The sequence below is a fragment of the Penaeus japonicus genome, unplaced genomic scaffold, assembly GCF_977035675.1.
Source record: "Penaeus japonicus unplaced genomic scaffold, GWHDUDI00000001_assembly GWHDUDI00000019, whole genome shotgun sequence".
Taxonomy (NCBI): Eukaryota; Metazoa; Arthropoda; class Malacostraca; order Decapoda; family Penaeidae; genus Penaeus; species Penaeus japonicus.
This window is the reverse complement of record NW_028234421.1, coordinates 39,270,139-39,285,138: the sequence shown is the minus strand read 5'-3', so window position 1 is coordinate 39,285,138 and position 15,000 is coordinate 39,270,139. Positions and strand designations below refer to the sequence as shown.

The 15,000-nt window shown below is 45.5% G+C and overlaps 1 protein-coding gene and 1 pseudogene across 1 annotated transcript in view; both read right to left on the bottom strand.

Annotated features, from left to right (window-relative positions):
* The window catches only part of LOC147469828 (uncharacterized), an 18,947-nt pseudogene extending 12,898 nt beyond the window's left edge, over positions 1–6,049 (bottom strand).
* Positions 1–15,000, bottom strand: part of LOC147469827 (neuroligin-4, Y-linked-like) — a 349,073-nt gene that overhangs the window by 80,584 nt on the left and 253,489 nt on the right. The gene's annotated exons all lie outside the window — the stretch shown is intronic.

The following is a 15,000-nucleotide window of genomic DNA, read 5'->3' as shown; positions in this document are numbered from 1 at the left end:
CCCTCCTCTCTTTCCTTCCCTCTTTCTTTCCCCCTATTCTCTTTCCTCCCTCTCTTACCTTCTCTTTTTTCCCTCTTCTCTCTTTCTTCCTCCCTCTTTTTTTTCCTTTCCTCCCACTCTTTCCTTTCTCCCCGTCTCTTTCTCTTTCCTCTCTTTTCCTGTCCATTTATCCTCCCTCTCTTTTTTTCGCTTTTTTTTTCCCTGCCTCCCTCTCCCTCTTTCTCCTTAGTCTCTTTTTCTTTTCCTCTTTTTTTTCTTTTCATTTTTCTTTCCCTCCTCCCTCTTTTTCTCCCCTTTCCCTTCTTCGTCGGTCCCTCTTCTTTCTTACCCCCTTCTTCCTCTTCCTCCTCTTCGCCCTTCTCTTTTCGTTCGGCCTTCGTCTCCTCTATCGGCCCCTTCGTCGCCGGTCGCTTCTTTCGCTCTGGCCCTTCGATCGACCTCTTTCGCCCCCCTTTCGCCCCCCCTTGCTATTGTTTGCTTTGTTGCATTTTATTTTTCGTTTTGCTTGCTATTTTTTTTTCTTTCCGCCCCCCTTCCCTTGCTTTCTGCATTTCGCTTATCTTCGCTCTCTTTTCGCTTCGCCTCCTCCCTCTTCGTTTCCGGCCTCTTTTCGTGATTTTCAGCTTCTTCGTCCTCTTCGTTTCGCTTCGCTCTTTTCTTCGTTCCTCCGCTTTTTTCTTCCTTTCCCTTTCCTCCTCTCCGGCTTTTTTCCTCTTCGGCTCTGGTTTCGCTCCTCTTTTTCCGCGCGCATCTTCCTCTTCTTGTCGTCCTCTTCTCCTCTTTTTCGGCCCCTCTTCGCCTTCTCTTCGTCGTTTCTTCGCTTCTTCCTCCTCTTCTTTTTTTTCTTCGAGCCTCCTCTTCGTCATCCTCTTTCGCCCCCCTTCCGCTTCTTTCGTTTTCCTCTTCTTTTCGCACCTTCGCCCCTCTCTCTTCGTCGCCGTCTTCTCACTTCGCTCTTTTTCGCCGCTCCTCTTCCTTTTTCCTTCTCTTATCCTTCCTCCTGTCCTTCCTTCCTCCTCTTTCGTTCCCTCCTCTTCTTCCTCATTCGGCTCGGGTTCTCTTCGACCTCGTCCTTTCGCCGCTCCTCTTCCGTTCTCTTTCGTCTCTTTTCGCCTCTTCGCGTTTTCTCTTCTTTTCGTTTTCGCCCCCCCCCCTTTCATCTTTCCAGCTTTTTTTCCTCCTCATTCGCCCCCTTCCCCTTGTTGCTTTTTTATCTGCTTTTCGGTGTTCGCGTTTTTTGCATTCGTTTTTGGCATTTTTGCTTTTTTTGCGTGCTTCGCCTCTCCTCTCTTCGCCTTGCTTCTTCTCTCCTTCAGTGCGCCTCTGTCCGGCTCCCTCTACTCTCCTCAGTTCCGCGTTCCGCCTCCGCTCTCGCTTCTCTCCCCGCTCCTCTTCTTCCGCTTTCCGCCTCCTCTCGCCCTCTGTTCCGGTCGTTCTTTGTTTCTTGCTTTTGCTTTTCTCTGGCTGCTTTCGCTCTCCATCTTCTGCTCTACAATTTCTCTTCTTTTTCGTCGCCTCTCTATTGTTTCGGCCTTCTTCTCCTGCTTCGCCGTTTTCTTCGCTCATTGTTCCGTCTCCTCTTCTTTTCGCCCGCCTATTTCGCGCGTTTTCGCCCCCCTCTTTCGCGTTTTTTCGCTCTTTTTTCGTTTTTTCGCGCCCCCTTGCTTTTTTTTTTGCGTCGTTTTTGCTTTTTCTTTCGCCTCCTTACTCTCTCGTCGTTCTTTTCGCGCCCCTCTCCTCTGTGTTTCCTTTTGCTTTTGCTTTTCCGACCTTCCGCGCGTTTCGCCTCTCTCTCTCTCTTCTTTATTTTTTTTTTTTTTCTCGCGCCTCTTCTTTGTCGGTCGGCCCTCGTGTCGTTTCGGCGTTTCGTCCTCTTCGCCGCCCCCTTGCTCGGTCTTTTTTCATGCTTCGGTGCTTCGTTGCTTTTCTCCGCCGTTTTTCGCCGCTTTTTTCGTCTCGCCACCCCTTGCTTTCGTTGTTTTTCTTTCCTTTTTCGCGTATCCGTTTTGTCGCCTCTCTCTCCCTTCGCTCTTTCGGTTCGTTTGTTCGCCTCCTTCCTGCTTTCGTATCTCTTTTTTTCGATTTTTTTTTTGGGGTTAGGTAAGGTTATGAGTACGGTGGGTAATCGCCTCTCCACGTCCCCCCTCTCTCCTCCTCTGTACCTCTCTCTCTCCTCTGTGTCCCTTCCATCCTTCTTCCGCTTCCTGTCCCGCTTGTCCGCCCGCCCTCCCTCTCTTCTCCCAGGAATCTTTAAAATTCCTAAATATTACGAGCTAAATGAGAGTAATTAAGATTAATAATTAGAGGCAAATAAAATAAAAAATAAAAATTATAATTAAAATTGAGTAGCCCTAAGATTATTACGTTTATTATTTTATAATTTCTATTTCTATTTACGCGGCTATTACGATAAACGTGCTTCATTAAAACAACATTATAAAAACTAAGGTAACTTGTGGGCCATAAACAAATCTATATAGGAATTCGCGGAGTGATGGAGGAATGAGCGTGTGGAGGTTGGGCTTTGTTAGGGGGGTTAAGGGTGGGGAAGAGTTGGATGTGGGTGGGGGACATGGAGTGGGCGGAGGATTGGAGAGATGATGTGGGTGGGTAGAAGAGCAAGAGTGGGATGGTAGTCACTCGAGAGAATCTGCAGTAGATATCGCACTGAGACGATCGAATTGAGAGATACACGAGAGAGAGCAGAGAAGAGCCAAAGGAGCCTCCCCTACGCCTCTCTCTCCGTTCTCGGCTCTCTGCCGCGCCTCTTTCCTCTCTCCCCCCTCCCCCCTCTCGTCGCTCGCTCGCTCCCCTCCGCGTGGTCTTGCTCTAGCACTCTCGCCAATCCTCTCTCACTCGTCTCTCCTATCGCTCGCTCTACTCACGCCTCTCTCGGCTCCCGCTCTTCTCACTCTCGATATTATGCGCGCTCTATCCCAGCTCGCGAGCTCTCATCTCTCTCTCTCTCTCGTCGTCTCGCTCATCTCTCTCTCGTCACTATCTCGCTCTCTTCTCTCTTCTCTCTCGCGAGCCTCCGCTCTCATCAGCTTAACTCTTCTTTCTCTCTCTCTCTCGCCTCTCTCCTCTCTCCTCTCTCTCTCCTCGATCTCCTCTCTCGCGCGTCTCTCCCTCTCGCTCTCTCTCTCGTCTCTCTGTCTTGCGCTCCCACTATCTCTCTCATCTACCTGTCATCCCACTCCTTCCTCCTCTGCTTTCCGCTTCTAGCTCCTTTTCTCGTCATCCTCATCTCTCCGCCTCTCGCTCATCATTCTCTCGTCGGTCCCTCGCTCTCTATCGTCGCCATCTCCCATCGAAATCATGCCTGTACAGTGCCGTTTTGGTGTAGTGTCAAGCTGTCTTGTGAGGCCCAAAGCAACAAAGCAAAGGTGAAGGGAGATTCGCCGGTGAAGGAAATGAATAAGGCAAAGACCCTCTGCGTTTCCCTCTATGATGCTTGCTTGCGTCAATAGCCCCCCTCCCCCCCCTCCTTCCCCCTCTCCCATTTGCTTCCACTTAAACTCCCTCCCCGTCCCCTGCATGGTGCGTGCAACATTCTTCCTTGAGTTGATCGCGAACCCTCATTTCCTCATAAGGGAGGCGCGTCCTTCTCTGCTTCCGATTCAATCCTTTCGGGCCTAGGGCCTGGAGACCTGGTAGTCGGATCGCTGGATGAGGACGTGTGTTTGCCGCATGTGTTATAAGTTTTGATCAAAGGCGGGGATGGGGAGAGGGAGGGGAGACAAGGAGGGGGGGGGGGAGGGGGGGAGAGGGGGGGGAAGAGGAAGGGGGGAGAGGAAGGGGAGACGAGGAAGGGGGGGGGGAGAATGGTAGGTAGGATGGAGTCGAGGATGTGGGGGGGGGGAGAGAGTGAATGAATGGTTTTGTGGATAGGGTGGAGTAGTTTGGAAGGGGGAGGAGGTGATGTAGTGGGGAAGTGGAAGGGGAAAGGGAGATTGATGGTGTGAGGAAGGGGAGGACGTGGTTGAGGGGGGAGGGGGGGAAGGGAGGGGTGGGGAAGGGGTGAGTGATGGGGGATGAGGAAGGATGGGGAAGAGGAATGGTGGAAGTATGAAAGGGAAAAGGAATAGGTGTGTATTGGAGGTAGATAGAAGGGGGAGGAGGAGGAGTAGAGGAGTGAAAGGAAGGTGGAGAGGAAGAGGGCGAAAGGGGGAGAAAGAGGAGGGGAGGGAGGGAGGAGGAAGGGGGAAAGGGAGAGAGAGGGGGAGGAGGAAGGGGGAAGAGGTATGGAGGAAGAGAAGATGAAGTTGAAGGAGCTGGAAGAGGGAGTGAGAGGATAAGGGTGGAGGGAATTGGGGAAAGAGAGAAAGAGGCTCAGGGCTCCAAGAAGCATTCATTCATGGCATTTTTTCAATTGTGTAATTCATATTTTCATGGATCTCGTGGGTCATGTAGGTCCAGGTAGAGAGTCAACGAGTACAATTCAGTCTGTCTGTTTCCCTTCCCTCTGTGTAATTACACGTTCTCGCTTCCACTGCCCTTTCCTCTACACCCCCCCACCCCTTTCCTTCCTTTCGATCCAACTCTTGCTCCACCCATCCTCGCCTCTTCTCCCCCCTCCTTCTCTAATTTCCCCCCTTTCGTCTCCTCCTCCTCCTTTTCCTCCATTCCATTTCCCTCTTGCCCCTCTCCTCCGTCGCCGACTACAGTGCTCGCATGCGATCCGACAGCGCCTCCGCCTTCCCTTCCCTTCCCTTCCCTTCCCTTCCCTTCCCCCGTCGAGAACAGAGGGCATAGCTAGGGGCGGCCGACTCACGCTTTCTATTCATCTCTTATCTCTCTCTCTCTTTCCCCCTCCCCCTTTCTCTCCACCCCACTGTACCTCTCTCTTCCCTCATCTTCTCCTTCCTCCCCCTTTCGCCCCTTCCCCTCCTTCCATCTCCCCTCTCCCCCCCTCCTCTCCCCTTCAATCTCAACTTCTCTCTCTCTTTCTCTCTTTTTCTCTTCTCCCCCTCTCTCTCTTTCTCTGTCCCTCTTTTTTCTCTTTTTCCCTGTTCTGCCTCATCTCTTCTCTCTCGTCTCTCTTCTCTCTCCGACGGGGGACTCTGGGTGGAAGTCCCTCTCTCTCTCTCTCTCTCTCTCTCTCTCTCTCTCTCTCTCTCTCTCTCTCTCTCTTTCTCTCTTTCCCTCTCCCCCTTGCTCTCCCCCCCTCCTCTCACTCTCTCTATCTCTCTCTCTTTCTTTCTCTCTCTCTCTCTCTCTCTCTCTCTCTCTCTCTCTCTCTCTTCCTCTCACCTCTCTCTCTCTTTACCCCTCCCCCTTTCTCTCCCTCCCTCCTCTCACTCTCTCTCCCTCTCTCTCCCCTCTCCCCCCCCTCTCTCTCTATCTCTTTCCCCTCTCACTCTCTCTCCCCTCTCTCCGCGCACCTCTCCTCACTTCGTCTCATCTCTTCTCTCTCTCTCGCTCTTTCTCTCCTCCTCTCTTTCTCTCCCTCTTTCATCTCTCCCTCCCTCTCTCTCTCTCTCTCACTCTCACTCCCTCTCTCTTCTCACATCGACTCTCACCCTCTCTCCCACTCACTCTCCTCTCCCTCTTCTCATCTCTCCTCTCTCTCTCCTCTCTCTCCCATATATTATATATATATATATATAATAAACACCCACACACACAAATACACACACACACCCATCACATAACACACACACACAGAACACAACACATATAGATCTATATATATATATAATAATATATTATATAGATATATATATATATATATATCTATATTTATATATAAATATATAAAATATATATATATAATATATATATATATATATATATCTTTCTCAATCTTCTCTCTCTCTCTCTCTTCCTCAGTGCTCTCCTCTCCACTCTCTCCCTCTCTCTCTCTCTTTCCCCCTCTCCCCTTTGCTTCTCCCCCCCTCCCCCCCCACTCCTCCTCCTCTCCTCCTTCTTCTCATTTTCCTTCCACACTTCCATCCTTTTTCGCGCCCACTTCTCGAGGAGTTGTGAGGCGCCCGCGGGATTTCGCTCCGGCGAAGAAGTTAAGAGTCAAGGAATTCTTGGCTCGCATTTTGTATTCTTCATATTTGTTGCTTTAAACTTCTTTTCTTCTTCTATGAATATTCATATATATATATATATATATATATTATATATATAATAATTTATATATATATATATATATATATATGTAATATATGTATATTTATTTATATCCATATATATATATATATATAAATATATATATATATATTATATATAATATATATACTATAATATTTACATATATATTACATACACACACACACACACACACACATATATATATATATATATATATATATATATATATATATAATATATATATATATATAATATATAATTTATATATACATATACATAATAATTATATAAATATACTCTTTTATATATATTCTATATTAATATATACATAAAAAAAAAGAAATATATAAGGGAGATACATATATATGGATATATAATATTCAATATGCATTAGATGAATTAATTTATATATATGTATATATATATAAGTAAACTATATGTGTGTAATGTATATAATATATATATATATATATAAATATTATATATATATATGTGTGTGTGTGTGTGTGTGTGTGTGTGTGTGTGGTATACATATAAACATATACATACATATATAATAGTATATATATATAAATATATATCATATATTAAGATATATATATATATATATAATATATGCATATAGTATTATAATATATAATAATATAAGTAAATATCGATCTATACATATATATAAATATATATATATATATATATATATATAAATATATATATATATATATTGTTAAGCAATAAGATATAATGTTTTCATGTATCACACTACACTCCTAATTAACACCATTTTTTAATTTGATAAAGTTATTTTTTTGTTTTTCAGTTACATGATTTCAGACATTTATTTTTCATCAGCAATTTCCAAGATCATTCCTAAAAACTTATACATCATGAACCTGTAGAGGAAGTGAAGGACGAAATCAATAAGCAGAACTTTAACCCAAGATTACGTGAAAAGCAATTAAGATCGATATATATCACTCCTAACTTTTAAAATGTCACAATTAACAACATATATATACGAAAACCATATCACAAATACAGACTTGATTCCACAAAGAAAATACACAGAACATCAACCGCAGGAGAGCCCCAGACACCGGCCCTTGCCCGTCGCCAGCCACACCGCTTGCTTAGCACTCACCTGCGTATATTGTTGGAAGTAGGCTTAATGAAACAGTTTCAGTGGCTTGCCGGGGACATTATAAAAATCAACAAAAAAAAAACAGCGGCTTCTTAACTCAATATTATAATCAATTTTCATTTCTACTCTTCTCCTACGATACATTAAATTTACATGGTATAGTGGAAAGTTATATAATCAATATACATTATCCTACGCCGCAACACACCCGCTGAACATCGGACAGACAGGAACCCTAACCCACAATGTCACTAGTACACACTTAGGGTGCGGATTATTATATGAACAGTATTCATGGCTTTCTGTAAGGCATTACATAATGGAATGCGTTTATACATACCAATATATATATATATATATATATATATATATATTGTATATATAATATTAGCTTATATATACATTAGATTATATATTATAGATAATATATATATATATATATAATATATATAAAATCTATATAGATATATATCATAAAGATGAAAAAGAAAAAAGACAGAAAGAGGAGGAGTAAAGAAAGAAAGAAAAAATATATGGCATTATAGATCTGAATATATAAATATATATATATAATATATATATATATATAATGAATAATAGGTATATATATATAGAATATATATATCCTATATATATTGTATATACATATATATAAAAATATATATATATATAATACATATATATATATATAATATATATATATTATATATAATCTGTATATATATGTATATATATATATATATATATATTTTATAGATATATAATATAGATAATATATATATATAGATATATATATATATAAGACCATATATATATATATACATATGTACATACACACACACACACACACACACACAGACACACACACACACACACACACACACATATATATATATATATATATATATATATATATATATATATATAAGCAACGACTTTCGAGGTCTTCCCACAGGCTTTTCCCTCCCAGGATTGTCTCTGTAAGAAAGTGTCCTAAAAGAATTGAGCCATGTGTCTGCATAGCTTGCGTTGGCATAATTGGCATCGTGGAAGAACAAGGTCCTACGCTGCCTATGACTCCAAGGCACAGGATAAGTTCCAGGTCTCACTGGTTTGCAGCAAACTGGCAATGTTAGGGCCTTCAAGTTCATGACTCCTTCCGCCAGGCCAATCCGAGAGCCCACTGTTATAACCTAATTACAATGATACGTAAAGCAGCTTTGGTGATTCACTGACCTTGCCGTGTGTATGTATCAACCGGACAGGGCCTTCCAGCAGACCCTCACACCCTGGACCTTTGTCTTGGTGAAAGAGACCTCTTAACCCTAGGTCTTCGCCTCGCCGCTGAACCGCTAGGGGCTCCAGATACTCAGACTCAATAGCAACGTCATCGGAAAAGAAAAGTACTGTGACCTTGATATTATCCAGAATTGCTCCGCATTAGCTTTGAATGACAGCTCTGACCCGTAACCAGTCTTGCCTCACTCCAAAATTCACAAGAGAATGTAATAAAGGCTCGAAACTGTAGGTAAAATGAAAAGTGTTGCAAGTTGGCGGCCATCTCGATTTACAAACAGGTCGCAAGGCGATGTATGTGAAACTGAGACTGTCCCAAAATTTTCCTTTTAGCTAACGCACGCCTCGCGTAACGCTTGTGCGCGAAGGAACCGTTCACGCGCTAAATGACCACCCGTATTATCTGTACGAGATGCACGGCGTGCATTGGTCAAGGGAGCCCTGAGTTGGTCTATAGTGAAGTTACCATCAGTGAATCCAAATTCCTTCTGTTTCTGGTGCCTCGGTAGGTGGCTCCTGACATGTCTTAGCAGAGTAAGAGCGGATATTTTACTGGTATTGTGTATTGCCTTCATGGTTCCAGCAGTCCCTGTGACTCCCCTTCCTCACCCAGGAAGGGACGACCACGTCCTTTTACAGGTCCGGGGAAATAGTACCTGACGTCCAGATGGCAGTCAGGAAAGCAAGCAATCCTCGAGCCATGAGTTAGACCATTACTGTCAAATTGATATCATTTGATCTCATCACTCCTTTATAGTACTCTAACACCACCTTATTCGTATGTTCAGTCTCTTTCGCTGTACCTTCGTTTTCCTTCCTCTGAATCCTCCTTCCTCAGTTCCTTCAATCACGCCAACGCAGCCTCGGGTGGCGCTCGCTGATGGATGGCTCTCGGCGGGAGGCGCTCCGTGCGCGCTGTGGCGGCAGAGGCTGCGCGTTTTGTTGGGGAGAGAAAAGACACAGAGAGAGAGAGAGAGAGAGAGAGAGAAAGATAGAGAAAGAGAGGGGGGGGGGTAAGAGAGAGAGAGAGAGAGAGATAGATAGAGAGAGAGAGGGAGAGAGTGTGTGTGTGTGTGTGAGACAGAGAGAGAGAGACAGAGAGAGAGAGAGAGAGAGAGAGAGAGAGAGAGAGAGAGGGAGGGGGGGAGGGGGGTAAGAGAGAGAGAGAGAGTGATAGATAGAGAGAGAGGGGGAGGGCAGAGAGTGTTGTGTGTGGTGTGAGACAGAGAGAGAGAGACAGTGAGAGAGAGAGGAAGAAGAGAAAGGAGAGGAGGGGAAGGAGAGAGAGAGAGATGAGAGAGGGGGAAGAGAAGAGAGGGGGGGGGTAAGGGGAGAGAGAGAGAGAGATAGAGAGAGAGGGGAGAGGTGTTGTGTGTGTGTGGAGACAGAGGAGGGGAGCAGGCGAGGGGAGAGAGAGAAAGAGGAGGGGAGAGGGGAAAAGAGAGAGAGAGAGGAGGGGAGGGGAGAGAGAAAAGAGAGAGAGAGAAAAGGTGAAAGAGAAAGAGAGAGAGAGAGTGAGAGAGGGGGGAGAGAGAGAGAGGGGCGAGAGAGAGAGAGAGAGGAGAGAGAGAGAGGGGAGAGAGAGAGAGAGACGAGGAGGAGATGAGAGAGAGAGAGAGAGAGTGAGAGGGGATGAGGGGTGAAAGAAAAAGAGAGAGAGAGAGTGAGAGAGAGAGGGAGAGAGAGAGAGAGAGAGGGTGAGGGAGGGAGAGAGAGAGAAGAAGGAGAGAGAGAGAGAGCGAGGGGTGAGGGAGAGAGGGAGAGAGAGGAGTGAGATGGAGAGAGAAGAGAGAGAGAGAGAGAGGAGAGAGAGTGAGGAGAGATAGAGAGCGAGAGCGAGTTGAAAGGAAAAGGAGGAGAGGAGAGAGAGAGGGAGGAGAGGGGAGAGAGAGGGAGGGGAGAAGAGAGAGAGAGGAGTGTGTGTGTATGTGTGTGTGAATAGTTTAGAAGAGAGAGAGAGGTGAGAGGGGAGAGAGGGGGTGTGTGTAGTGTGTGTAAAGATGATAGAGAGAGAGAGAGAGAGGATGAGAGAGAGGAGAGGAGGGAGAGCGAGCGGGAGCGAGTGAAAGAGAAAGTGGAGAGGAGAGAGAGAGGGGAAAGATTGAGAGAGCAGTGTTGTGGGAGAGGAGAGAGGAGAGGAGGAGGAGAGGGGGAGGAGAGAGAGAGAAGGTGAGGAGGGGGGGGGGGGGGGGGCGAGAGAGTGAGGGGAGAGAGAGAAAGAAAGATAGAATAGAGAGGGAGAGGGGGTGTGTTGTGTGTGTGTGTAACCAGAGAGAAGAGACAGAAAGAGAGAGAGAGAGAGAGAGAGAGAGAGAGAGAGAGAGAAGAGAGAGCGAGAGAGAGAGAGAGAGAGTAGTGGAAAGAGAGAGAGAAAGAGAGCGAGTGAAAGAGAAAGAGAGAGAGAGAGAGTGAGAGAGAGAGAGAGAGAGAGAGAGAGAGAGAGAGAGAGAGAGAGAGAGAGAGAGAGAGAGAGAGAGAGAGAGAGAGAGAGAAAATAGAGAGAGAGAGAGAGGGAGAGGGAGAGAGAAAAAGAGAGGGGGGGGGGGTTAATAGAGATAAGGAGAGAGAGAGAGTGATTCTGCGTGACTGTATTCGTGCTTGAGTTTACAAACATTATTGACTTCACCAGCAATGGAATGTACAGTGAAAGATTGTCACATCTTCATTTTTCTTTTAAGATAAAAGAAAGAGCAAGAGAGACAGAGACGGAAAAAAGACACTTCATTCTTGCTGTCGCCCCCCAGGTGTTCTTAACCAGGTACTTGGCTCAGGAGATTGGAAGGGGGGGAGGGGGGAGGGGGGAGGGGGTTAAACCACCTTCCACCGCCTTCCTCCTCTTGCTCCTCCTCCTCCTCCTCTTTCTCCACCTTCTACTCCTCTTTCTCCTCCTCCTCTTCCTCCTCCTCCATCTCCTTCTCCTCCTCCTCCTCCTCTTTCTCCTCCTCCTACTCCTCCTCCTCCTCTTTCTCCTCCTCCTCTTCCTCTTCCTCCTCCTCCTACTCCTCCTCCTCCTCTTTCTCCTCCTCTTTCTCCTCCTCCTCCTCCTCCCCCTCTTCTTTCTCCTCCTCCTCCTCCTCCTCCTCTTCTTTTTCCTCCTCCTCCTCCTCCTCCTCCTCTTCTTTTTCCTCCTCCTACTCCTCCTCCTCCTCTTCTTTTTCCTCCTCCTACTCCTCTTTCCCCGTGTTCTCCCCTTCTTACCCTTAATACATCATATTCCTTTCCTCTTATTCTTGCTATTTGCTTTCTCTTCATCTTCTGTTCTCTTTCATTCCGATCTTCTTCCTCTTTCTCTTCCTCATTTTCTCCGTTCACTTCCTCGTGCCTCTTCTTCGTTTTCTGCGCCTTTTCTTCTCTATTTTCTTGCTATTATTCTCGTTCATATCTTCTTGATCCTTATATTCCTCTCGTTTCTCCTCCCCTCCCTATCCTTCCCCCACCCTTTCCGCCTCTTCCTTCTCCTTTTCCTCATCCTCCATCTCCTCGTGCCTGCCCCCCTCCCTTCCTCCCTTCCTCTCTCCCTCCCTCCCTCCCTTCCTCCCTCCCTCCTTCCCTCCCTCCCTCCTTCCCTCCACCGCAAGATGGACTTCGCTATAACGAGGTCGAGAACAATGTCTCTTGGCGCGCGCTCTCTCTTCACAAGTGTCACCAAAGCTTATAATATATGTGAAGTTTGCCTCTCATTTCTCTTCCCCTCTACCCCCCTCCTACGAAGAGGATTCCCCCTTTACACTATTTCTGGTCGTTAGGGAGGGGAAAAGGGGAGTGAGAGAGGGGGAAAGAGCGAGGGCGAGATGATAAAAGAGAGAGTGAATGAGAGAGAGAGAATCAGAGAGAGAGAGATAGATAGGGGGAGAGAGAGAGAGAGAGAAATAGGGAGAGAGAGAGAGAGAGAGAGAGAGAGAGAGAGAGAGAGAGAGAGAGAGAGAGAGAGAGAGAGAGAGAGAGAGAGAGATCGAGTAAGAGAGGGAGATAGATAGATAGATAGAGAGAGAAAGACGAGAAAGAGAGGGAGATAGATAGATAGATAGAGATAGAAGCGAGAGGAGAGAGTAGGAGAAGAGAAGAGAGTCGGTGGGCATATCTCGGTCAACCAGTTGTCCTCCGAGACGGCGGATCGAGAGAATCTTACAGTGCTTGTACTACAGCCTTTCTTATCGGTTCCTATAGTAAATGAACATCTCTCTTTGTGTCTTTTCTTTATTGTATTTTCTTCCTCTTCTTCTTCTTCGTCTTTTTTTTATTTTTATTGTTGTCTAAGAGTCTATTTATATACACCATACACATCTATGTAACGGTAAAACACTGATAGACACAGACATGCTCACGCCCTCTTTGCTTCTTTAAGCCACATCAAGGGAACAACTACAGCATTCTTTCCTCGCGCAAGTATGCCCTCCTCTCCGGCGCCGGGAGAATGCACTCATCTGCTCTCTGTTGTTGCCACAATAATTCATGTTATTTCATGACTGTGCCTTGCCCTGTGAAGGCATTTAACTAATGCGTCGACGCTCTGGTATACACACAGCTATATTTCAGTGTAGACATCTATATCTATATCCATCTGTCTGTTTATATGTCTGTTTGGCTGTGTGTGTGTGTGTGTGTGTGTGTGTGTGTTTGTGTGTGTGTTTACACACAAATATACACGTGCAAATCTTTTGTTTTCGACATCATCAAAAACAAACTAAAGATGCCACTAATGCTAACGCCACTATTATTACTATTGCAGCTGCAAGTATTGTAAATTCTACTATGTTGCATAAGATATATGAGATGAACACATACGTAAATGCTGTTTATACTTACATAAATAAAGAACTTACATGCACAAATACTGTCCAAACAATATGGATATATATACACAAATAATACATACAAAAATACATACATATACACACAAATTACATACATGAATACACGCAAGTACACACAAAACACACACATAAATACAAACATATACACACAAAATACACACACGAATACATTCATATACACACAAAACACACACACGAATACATACATATACACACAAAATACATACATGCATACATTGATGTACACCTATGTGCAGACAAACAAAAACCAAAGCACATCGAACAAAGCAAGAAACACAGGCCTTTCGGGAGACGAAAAACAGTGACATTGAAGTCCAGATTTCCTGCGCACGAACGAACCCGTCGTGAGTAGCGAGCCTGCTGTACTTGTGGCACGATTACGGTCCTGATCTCCTGGTTTCGTGTGTGTGGTTGCGATGTCGTGTCGGGCTTTGTGTGGTTGTTGGGGGCAATACGACAGATTTGTAGAGCTTATCGTGTCGAGTGTCATCGGATTTTGTCGTCTGAGGTCTTTGTGTTGTTTTGATAGCCGTAGAAACACGTAGTGAAGGAGACAGTAAACAACGATGCAACAAGACAGTTGTCTCCCTCCATCCTTCCCCACTCAAGAAAATAGATCAATAAATATAGGAAACATACGAGATGAAGATAAAGGAAACAATGTAATGAAAAGTAAACAAAATAAGACCATACACTGATTCTCTTCTTCCCTAAGCTTAAATGATCCCGATGAGGGAACCCTAATGTGGAAAAAAAACTCGAGATGGATAATGGAGAGGCCTTTCGTGTGCGGGTTTCTAATAACAGCTGGACGGAGAGGGTAAGGGAGAGGAAGACGGAGAGGGAGAGGGTAAGGGTGAGAGAGGGAAAGAGGGTGAGGGTGAGAGAGAGAGAGAGAGAGAGAGAGAGAGAGAGAGAGAGAGAGAGAGAGAGAGAGAGAGAGAGAGAGAGAGGAAGAAGGTAAGGGTGAGAGAGGGAAAGAGGGTGAGGGTGGGAGAGAGAGAGAGAGAGAGAGAGAGAGAGAGAGAGAGAGAGAGAGAGAGAGAGAGAGAGAGAGAGAGAGAGAGAGAGAGAGAGAGAGAGAGAGAGAGAGTATGAGAGGAGAGAGATGAGAGAGTAAGAGGTGAGAGTGAGTGAGGGATTGAGAGGTGAGGTGAGGGTGAGGGTGAGGATGAGAGAGAGAGAGAGAGAGAGAGGATGGAGAGAGGAGAGAGAGAGAGAGAGAGAGAGAGAGAGAGAGAGGGAGAGAGAGAGAGAGAGAGAGAGAGAGAGAGAGAGAGAGAGAGAGAGAGAGAGAGAGAGGAGGAGGGTATGGGTGAGAGAGGGAAAGACGTGAGAGTGACTGTGAGGGTTGAGGGTGAGGGTGAGGGTGAGGGTGAGGGTGAGGGTGAGGGTGAGGGTGAGGGTGAGGGAGAGAGAGAGAGAGAGAGAGAGAGAGAGAGAGAGAGAGAGAGAGAGAGAGAGAGAGAGAGAGAGAGAGAGAGAGAGAGAGAGAGAGAGAGAGAGAGAGAGAGAGAGAGAGAGAAAGAAAATGAGAGAAAGAGAATGAGAGAGAATGAGAGCAGAGGAGAGAAATGCGAAAAGATCGTATAATCAGCTGGGAGGCGGGGAAGAGAGGACTGGGCATGG